Consider the following 12,691-nt stretch of genomic DNA (forward strand, 5'->3'; position numbering starts at 1 on the left):
ATCCCCAAAGACACATTGTACAGCGAGCTCGCCACTGGTATCAGACCCACCGGCCGTCCATGTCTCCGTTATAAAGACGTCTGCAAACGCGACATGAAATCGTGTGACATTGATCACAAGTCGTGGGAGTCAGTTGCCAGCATTCGCCAGAGCTGGCGGGCAGCCATAAAGACAGGGCTAAATTGTGGCGAGTCGAAGAGACTTAGTAGTTGGCTGGAAAAAAGACAGAGGCGCAAGGGGAGAGCCAACTGTGCAACAGCCCCAACAAACAAATTTCTCTGCAGCACCTGTGGAAGAGCCTGTCACTCCAGAATTGGCCTTTATAGCCACTCCAGGCGCTGCTTCACAAACCACTGACCACCTCCAGGCACGTATCCATTGTCTCTCGAGATAAGGAGGCCCAAAAGAAAGAAGAACATTCCAACCTGACTACATTCTAAACCGACTACATTCTACACCGACTACATTCTACACCGACTACATTCCAACCTGACTACATTCTACACCGACTACATTCTACACCGACTACATTCCAACCTGACTACATTCTACACCGACTACATTCCAACCTGACTTCATTCCAACCTGACTACATTCCAACCTGACTACATTCTAAACCGACTACATTCTAAACCGACTACATTCCAACTTGACTACATTCTAAACCGACTACATTCCAACCTGACTACATTCTAAACCGACTACATTCTAAACCGACTACATTCCAACTTGACTACATTCTAAACCGACTACATTCCAACCTGACTACATTCTAAACCGACTACATTCTAAACCGACTACATTCCAACTTGACTACATTCTAAACCGACTACATTCCAACCTGACTACATTCTAAACCGACTACATTCTAAACCGACTACTTTCTCAACCGATGACATTCTAAACCGACTACATTCTAAACCGACTACTTTCTCAACCGACTACATTCTAAACCGACTACATTCCAAACTGACTACATTCTAAACCGACTACATTCCAAACCGACTACTTTCTCAACCGACTACATTCTAAACCGACTACATTCCAAACTGACTACATTCTAAACCGACTACATTCCAACCTGACTACATTCTAAACCGACTACTTTCTCAACCGACTACATTCTAAACCGACTACATTCCAAACTGACTACATTCTAAACCGACTACATTCCAACCTGACTACATTCTAAACCGACTACATTCTAAACCGACTACTTTCACAACCGACTACATTCTAAACCGACTACATTCTAAACCGACTACTTTCTCAACCGACTACATTCTAAACCGACTACCTTCCAACCTGACTACATTCTATACCGACTACATTCCAAACCGACTACATTCCAACCTGACTACATTCTAAACCGACTACATTCTAAACCGACTACTTTCTCAACCGACTACATTCTAAACCGACTACATTCTAAACCGACTACTTTCTCAACCGACTACATTCTAAACCGACTACATTCCAACCTGACTACATTCTAAACTGATACATTCCAAACCGACTATATTCCAAACCGACTACATTCTGAACCGACTACATTCCAACCTGACTACATTCTGAACCGACTGCATTCCAACCTGACTACATTCTAAACCGACTCCATTCTAAACCGACTACATTCTGAACCGACTGCATTCCAACCTGACTACATTGTAAACCGACTACATTCTAAACCGACTGCATTCCAACCTGACTACATTCCAACCTGACTGCATTCTAAACCGACTACATTCTAAACCGACTGCATTCCAACCTGACTACATTCCAACCTGACTACATTCTAAACCGACTACATTCCAAACTGACTACATTCCAACCTGACTACATTCTAAACCGACTACATTCTAAACCGACTGCATTCCAAACTGACTACATTCCAAACCGACTACATTCCAACCTGACTACATTCTAAACCGACTACATTCTGAACCGACTGCATTCGAAACTGACTACTTTCTAAACCGACTACATTCTAAACCGACTGCATTCCAAACTGACTACATTCTACACCGACTACATTCCAAACTGACTACATTCTAAACCGACTACATTCTAAACCGTCTATATCCCAACTGACTACATTCCTACCTGACTACATTCCAAACCGACTACATTCCAACCTGACTACATTCTGAACCGACTACATTATAAACCGACTACATTCTAAACCGAATACATTCCAACCTGACTACATTCTAAACCGACTGCATTCTAAACCGTCTATATTCCAACTGACTACATTCCAACCTGACTACATTCTAAACCGTCTATATTCCAACTGACTACATTCCAACCTGACTACATTCTAAACCGTCTACATTCCAACCTGACTACATTCTAAACCGACTACTTTCTCAACCGACTACATTCCAAACCGACTACATTCCAAACTGACTACATTCTAAACCGACTACATTCTAAACCGTCTATATCCCAACTGACTACATTCCTACCTGACTACATTCCAAACCGACTACATTCCAACCTGACTACATTCTGAACCGACTACATTATAAACCGACTACATTCTAAACCGAATACATTCCAACCTGACTACATTCTAAACCGACTGCATTCTAAACCGTCTATATTCCAACTGACTACATTCCTACCTGACTACATTCCAAACCGACTACATTCCAACCTGACTACATTCTGAACCGACTACATTATAAACCGACTACATTCTAAACCGAATACATTCCAACCTGACTACATTCTAAACCGACTACATTCTAAACCGCCTACATTCCAACCTGACTACATTCTAAACCGACTACTTTCTCAACCGACTACATTCTAAACCGACTACATTCCAACCTGACTACATTCTAAACCGACTACATTCCAACCTGACTACATTCTAAACCGACTGCATTCCAAACTGACTCCATTCTAAACCGACTACATTCTAAACCGAATACATTCCAAACCGACTACATTCCAACCTGACTGCATTCCAAACCGACTACATTCCAACCTGACTACATTCCAAACCCACTACATTCTAAACCGACTACATTCTAAACCGACTACATTCTAAACCTACTGCATTCCAACCTGACTACATTCTAAACCGACGACATTCCAACCTGACTACATTCTAAACTGACTGCATTCCAAACTGACTCCATTCTAAACCGACTACATTCTAAACCGACTACATTCCAAACCGACTACATTCCAACCTGACTGCATTCCAAACCGACTACATTCTAAACCGACTACATTCTACACCGACTACATTCTACACCGACTACATTCCAACCTGACTACATTCTACACCGACTACATTCCAACCTGACTACATTCTAAACCGACTACATTCTAAACCGACTACATTCTACACTGACTACATTCCAACCTGACTACATTCTACACCGACTACATTCCAACCTGACTACATTCTAAACCGACTACATTCTACACCGACTACATTCCAACCTGACTACATTCTAAACCGACTACATTCTACACCGACTACATTCCAACCTGACTACATTCTACACCGACTACATTCCAACCTGACTACATTCTAAACCGACTACATTCTACACGGACTACATTCCAACCTGACTACATTCCAACCTGACTACATTCTACACCGACTACATTCCAACCTGACTACATTCTAAACCGACTACATTCTACACCGACTTCATTCCAACCTGACTACATTCTAAACCGACTACATTCTACACCGACTACATTCCAACCTGACTACATTCTAAACCGACTACATTCTACACCGACTACATTCCAACCTGACTACATTCTACACCGACTACATTCTACACCGACTACATTCCAACCTGACTACATTGTACACCGACTACATTCCAACCTGACTACATTCCAACCTGACTACATTCTACACCGACTACATTCCAACCTGACTACATTCTACACCGACTACATTCTACACCGACTACATTCCAACCTGACTACATTCAAAACAGACTACATTCCAACCTGACTACATTCTACACCGACTACATTCTGCACCGACTACATTCCAACCTGACTACATTCCAACCTGACTACATTCCAACCTGACTACATTCTACACCGACTACATTCCAACCTGACTACATTCTAAACCGACTACATTCTACACCGACTACATTCCAACCTGACTACATTCCAACCTGACTACATTCTACACCGACTACATTCCAACCTGACTACATTCTACACCGACTACATTCTACACCGACTACATTCCAACCTGACTACATTCAAAACAGACTACATTCCAACCTGACTACATTCTACACCGACTACATTCTGCACCGACTACATTCCAACCTGACTACATTCCAACCTGACTACATTCCAACCTGACTACATTCTACACCGACTACATTCCAACCTGACTACATTCTAAACCGACTACATTCTACACCGACTACATTCCAACCTGACTACATTCTAAACCGACTACATTCTACACCGACTACATTCCAAACAGACTACATTCTACACCGACTACATTCTACACCGACTACATTCCAACCTGACTACATTCAAAACAGACTACATTCCAACCTGACTACATTCTACACCGACTACATTCCAACCTGACTACATTCTACACCGACTACATTCTACACCGACTACATTCCAACCTGACTACATTCTAAACCGACTACATTCTACACCGACTACATTCCAACCTGACTACATTCTACACCGACTACATTCCAACCTGACTACATTCAAAACAGACTACATTCTACACCGACTACATTCCAACCTGACTACATTCTAAACCGACTACATTCTAAACCGACTACATTCCAAACAGACTACATTCTACACCGACTACATTCCAACCTGACTACATTCTAAACCGACTACATTCTACACCGACTACATTCCAACCTGACTACATTCTAAACCGACTACATTCTACACCGACTACATTCCAAACAGACTACATTCTACACCGACTACATTCTACACCGACTACATTCCAACCTGACTACATTCAAAACAGACTACATTCCAACCTGACTACATTCTACACCGACTACATTCCAACCTGACTACATTCTACACCGACTACATTCTACACCGACTACATTCCAACCTGACTACATTCTAAACCGACTACATTCTACACCGACTACATTCCAACCTGACTACATTCTACACCGACTACATTCCAACCTGACTACATTCAAAACAGACTACATTCCAACCTGACTACATTCTACACCGACTACATTCTGCACCGACTACATTCCAACCTGACAACATTCCAACCTGACTACATTCTACACCGACTACATTCCAACCTGACTACATTCTAAACCGACTACATTCCAAACAGACTACATTCTACACCGACTACATTCCAACCTGACTACATTCAAAACAGACTACATTCCAACCTGACTACATTCTACACCGACTACATTCCAACCTGACTACATTCTACACCGACTACATTCTACACCGACTACATTCCAACCTGACTACATTCTAAACCGACTACATTCTACACCGACTACATTCCAACCTGACTACATTCTACACCGACTACATTCCAACCTGACTACATTCAAAACAGACTACATTCCAACCTGACTACATTCTACACCGACTACATTCTGCACCGACTACATTCCAACCTGACAACATTCCAACCTGACTACATTCTACACCGACTACATTCCAACCTGACTACATTCTAAACCGACTACATTCTACACCGACTACATTCCAACCTGACTACATTCTAAACCGACTACATTCTACACCGACTACATTCCAACCTGACTACATTCTACACCGACTACATTCCAACCTGACTACATTCCAACCTGACTACATTCTACACCGACTACATTCCAACCTGACTACATTCCAACCTGACTACATTCTGCACCGACTACATTCCAACCTGACTACATTCCAACCTGACTACATTCTAAATCGACTACATTCTACACCGACTACATTCCAACCTGACTACATTCTAAACCGACTACATTCCAACCTGACTACATTCTAAATCGACTACATTCTAAACCGACTACATTCCAAACAGACTACATTCTACACCGACTACATTCCAACCTGACTACATTCCAACCTGACTACATTCCAACCTGACTACATTCTAAACCGACTACATTCCAAACAGACTACATTCTACACCGACTACATTCCAACCTGACTACATTCTAAACCGACTACATTCTACACCGACTACATTCCAACCTGACTACATTCCAACCTGACTACATTCTAAACCGACTACATTCTACACCGACTGCATTCCAACCTGACTACATTCCAACCTGACTACATTCCAACCTGACTACATTCTAAACCGACTACATTCTAAACCGACTACATTCCAACTTGACTACATTCTAAACCGACTACATTCCAACCTGACTACATTCTAAACTGACTACATTCTACACCGACTACATTCCAACCTGACTACATTCTACACCGACTACATTCCAACCTGACTACATTCTACACCGACTACATTCCAACCTGACTACATTCCAACCTGACTACATTCTAAACCGACTACATTCTACACCGACTACATTCCAACCTGACTACATTCTAAACTGACTACATTCTAAACCGACTACATTCTACACCGACTACATTCCAACCTGACTACATTCCAACCTGACTACATTCTAAACCGACTACATTCTACACCGACTACATTCCAACCTGACTACATTCTACACCGACTACATTCCAACCTGACTACATTCCAACCCGACTACATTCTAAGCCGACTACATTCTACACCGACTACATTCCAACCTGACTACATTCTACACCGACTACATTCCAACCTGACTACATTCTACACCGACTACATTCCAACCTGACTACATTCCAACCTGACTACATTCTAAACTGACTACATTCTACACCGACTACATTCCAACCTGACTACATTCTACACCGACTACATTCCAACCTGACTACATTCTACACCGACTACATTCCAACCTGACTACATTCCAACCTGACTACATTCTAAACCGACTACATTCTACACCGACTACTTTCTCAACCGATGACATTCTACACCGACTACATTCCAACCTGACCTCATTCCAACCTGACTACATTCCAACCTGACTACATTCCAACCTGATTACATTCTAAACCGACTACATTCTAAACCGACTACTTTCTCAACCGATGACATTCTAAACCGACTACATTCTAAACCGACTACTTTCTCAACCGACTACATTCTAAACCGACTACATTCCAACTGACTACATTCCAACCTGACTACATTCTAAACCGACTACATTCTACACCGACTGCATTCCAACCTGACTACATTCTACACCGACTACATTCCAACCTGACTACATTCCAACCTGATTACATTCTAAACCGACTACATTCTAAACCGACTACTTTCTCAACCGATGACATTCTAAACCGACTACATTCTAAACCGACTACTTTCTCAACCGACTACATTCTAAACCGACTACATTCCAACTGACTACATTCCAACCTGACTACATTCTAAACCGACTACATTCTAAACCGACTACTTTCTCAACCGACTACATTCTAAACCGACTACATTCTAAACCGACAACTTTCTCAACCGACTACATTCTAAACCGACTACATTCCAACCTGACTACATTCTAAACCGACTACATTCCAAACCGACTACATTCCAACCTGACTACATTCTAAACCGACTACATTCTAAACCGACTACTTTCTCAACCGACTACATTCTAAACCGACTACATTCTAAACCGACTACTTTCTCAACCGACTACATTCTAAACCGACTACATTCTAAACCGACTACATTCTAAACCGACTACTTTCTCAACCGACTACATTCTAAATCGACTACATTCCAACCTGACTACATTCTCAACCGACTACATTCCAACCTGACTACATTCTAAACCGACTACATTCTAAACCGACTACTTTCTCAACCGACTACATTCTAAACCGACTACATTCCAACCTGACTACATTCTAAACCGACTACATTCTAAACCGACTACTTTCTCAACCGACTACATTCTAAACTGACTACATTCCAAACCGACTACATTCCAAACCGACTACATTCTGAACCGACTACATTCCAACCTGACTACATTCTGAACCGACTGCATTCCAACCTGACTACATTCTAAACCGACTCCATTCTAAACCGACTGCATTCCAAACTGACTACATTCTAAACTGACTACATTCTAAACCGACTACATTCTAAACCGACTGAATTCCAACCTGACTACATTCCAACCTGACTACATTCTAAACCAACTACATTCTAAACCGACTGCATTCCACACCGACTACATTCTAAACCGACTACATTCTATACCGACTGAATTCCAACCTGACTACATTCCAACCTGACTACATTCTAAACCGACTACATTCTAAACCGACTGCATTCCAAACTGACTACATTCCAAACCGACTACATTCCAACCTGACTACATTCTAAACCGACTACATTCTGAACCGACTGCATTCCAAACTGACTACATTCCAAACCGACTACATTCCAACCTGACTACATTCTAAACCGACTACATTCTAAACCGACTACATTCCAACCTGACTACATTCTAAACCGACTACATTCCAAACCGACTACATTCTGAACCGACTGCATTCCAACCTGACTACATTCTAAACCGACTACATTCCAAACCGACTGCATTCCAAACCGACTACATTCCAAACCGACTACATTCCAACCTGACTACATTCTAAACCGACTGCATTCTAAACGGACTGCATTCCAAACCGACTACATTCCAAACCGACTACATTCCAACCTGACTACATTCTAATCCGACTACATTCTGAACCGACTGCATTCCAAACTGACTACATTCCAAACCGACTACATTCCAACCTGACGACATTCTAAACCGTCTACATTCTAAACCGACTACATTCCAAACAGACGACATTCTGCACCGACTACATTCCAACCTGACTACATTCTGAACCGACTACATTCTACACCGACTACATTCCAAACCGACTACATTCCAACCTGACTACATTCTAAACCGACTACATTCTAAACCGACTGCATTCCAAACTGACTACATTCCAAACCGACTACATTCCAACCTGACTACATTCTAATCCGACTACATTCTGAACCGACTGCATTCCAAACTGACTACATTCCAAACCGACTACATTCCAACCTGACGACATTCTAAACCGTCTACATTCTAAACCGACTACATTCCAAACAGACGACATTCTGCACCGACTACATTCCAACCTGACTACATTCTGAACCGACTACATTCTACACCGACTACATTCCAACCTGACTGCATTCTACACCGACTACATTCCAACCTGACTACATTCCAAACAGACTACATTCTACACCGACTACATTCCAACCTGACTACATTCCAACCTGACTACATTCTACACCGACTACATTCCAACCTGACTACATTCTAAACCGACTACATTCTACACCGACTACATTCCAACCTGACTACATTCTAAACCGACTACATTCTACACCGACTACATTCCAACCTGACTACATTCTAAACCGACTACATTCCAACCTGACTACATTCCAACCTGACTACATTCCAAACCGACTACATTCTGCACCGACTACATTCCAACCTGACTACATTCTAAACCGACTACATTCTACACCGACTACATTCCAACCTGACTACATTCTAAACCGACTACATTCTACACCGACTACATTCCAACCTGACTACATTCTAAACCGACTACATTCTGCACCGACTACATTCCAACCTGACTACATTCCAACCTGACTACATTCTAAACCGACTACATTCTAAACCGACTACATTCCAACTTGACTACATTCCAACCTGACTACATTCCAACCTGACTACATTCTAAACCGACTACATTCCAAACCGACTACATTCCAACTTGACTACATTCCAACCTGACTACATTCTAAACCGACTACATTCTAAACCGACTACATTCCAACTTGACTACATTCCAACCGGACTACATTCCAACCTGACTACATTCTAAACCGACTACATTCTAAACCGACTACATTCCAACCTGACTACATTCTAAACCGACTACATTCTAAACCGACTACTTTCTCAACCGACTACATTCTAAACCGACTACATTCTAAACCGACTACTTTCTCAACCGACTACATTCTAAACCGACTACATTCCAACCTGACTACATTCTAAACCGACTACATTCTACACCGACTACTTTCTCAACCGACTACATTCTAAACCGACTACATTCTAAACCGACTACTTTCTCAACCGACTCCATTCTAAACCGACTACATTCCAACCTGACTACATTCTCAACTGACTACATTCCAAACAGACTACATTCCAAACCGACTACATTCTGAACCGACTACATTCCAACCTGACTACATTCTGAACCGACTGCATTCCAACCTGACTACATTCGAAACCGACTCCATTCTAAACCGACTGCATTCCAAACTGACTACATTCTAAACCGACTGCATTCCAACCTGACTACATTCCAACCTGACTACATTCTAAACTGACTACATTCTAAACCGACTACATTCTGAACCGACTGCATTCCAACCTGACTACATTCCAACCTGACTACATTCTAAACCGACTTCATTCTAAACCGACTGCATTCCAACCTGACTACATTCCAACCTGACTACATTCTGAACCGACTTCATTCTAAACCGACTGCATTCCAACCTGACTACATTCTAAACCGACTACATTCTAAACCGACTGCATTCCAACCTGACTACATTCCAACCTGACTACATTCTAAACCGACTACATTCTAAACCGACTGCATTCCAAACCGACTACATTCCAACCTGACTATATTCTAAACCGACTACATTCTAAACCGACTGCATTCCAACCTGACTACATTCCAACCTGACTACATTCTAAACTGACTACATTCTAAACCGACTACATTCTGAACCGACTGCATTCCAACCTGACTACATTCCAACCTGACTACATTCTAAACCGACTTCATTCTAAACCGACTGCATTCCAACCTGACTACATTCCAACCTGACTACATTCTAAACCGACTACATTCTAAACCGACTGCATTCCAACCTGACTACATTCCAACCTGACTACATTCTAAACCGACTACATTCTAAACCGACTGCATTCCAAACCGACTACATTCCAACCTGACTATATTCTAAACCGAGTACATTCTCAACCGACTGCATTCCAAACTGACTACATTCCAAACCGACTACATTCCAACCTGACTACATTCTAAACAGACTACATTCTGAACCGACTGCATTCCAAACTGACTACATTCCAACCTGACTACATTCTAAACCGACTACATTCCAAACCGACTACATTCTGAACCGACTGCATTCCAAACCGACTGCATTCCAAACCGACTACATTCCAAACCGACTACATTCCAACCTGACTACATTCTAAACCGACTACATTCTAAACCGACTGCATTCCAAACTGACTACATTCCAAACCGACTACATTCCAACCTGACTACATTCTAAACCGACTACATTCTGAACCGACTGCATTCCAAACTGACTACATTCGAAACCGACTGCATTCCAAACTGACTACATTCCAAACCGACTACATTCCAACCTGACTACATTCTGAACCGACTGCATTCCAACCTGACTACATTCTAAACCGATTGCATTCCAAACTGACTACATTCCAAACCGACTACATTCCAAACCGACTACATTCTGAACCGACTGCATTCCAACCTGACTACATTCCAAACCGACTGCATTCCAACCTGACTACATTCCAAACCGACTACATTCCAACCTGACTACATTCCAAACCGACTACATTCCAAACTGACTACATTCCAAACCGACTACACTCCAAACCGACTACATTCCAAACCTGCTACATTCTACACCGACTACATTCTAAACCGACTGCATTCTAAACCGTCTATATTCCAACTGACTACATTCCTACCTGACTACATTCCAAACCGACTACATTCCAACCTGACTACATTCTGAACCGACTACATTATAAACCGACTACATTCTAAACCGAATACATTCCAACCTGACTACATTCTAAACCGACTACATTCTAAACCGCCTACATTCCAACCTGACTACATTCTAAACCGACTACTTTCTCAACCGACTACATTCTAAACCGACTACATTCCAACCTGATTACATTCTAAACCGACTACATTCTAAACCGACTACTTTCTCAACCGATGACATTCTAAACCGACTACATTCTAAACCGACTACTTTCTCAACCGACTACATTCTAAACCGACTACATTCCAACTGACTACATTCCAACCTGACTACATTCTAAACCGACTACATTCTACACCGACTGCATTCCAACCTGACTACATTCTACACCGACTACATTCCAACCTGACTACATTCCAACCTGATTACATTCTAAACCGACTACATTCTAAACCGACTACTTTCTCAACCGACTACATTCTAAACCGACTACATTCCAACTGACTACATTCCAACCTGACTACATTCTAAACCGACTACATTCTAAACCGACTACTTTCTCAACCGACTTCATTCTAAACCGACTACATTCTAAACCGACTACTTTCTCAACCGACTACATTCTAAACCGAC

This window comes from Heterodontus francisci, chromosome 3 (assembly GCF_036365525.1).
Source record: "Heterodontus francisci isolate sHetFra1 chromosome 3, sHetFra1.hap1, whole genome shotgun sequence".
Lineage (NCBI taxonomy): Eukaryota > Metazoa > Chordata > Chondrichthyes > Heterodontiformes > Heterodontidae > Heterodontus > Heterodontus francisci.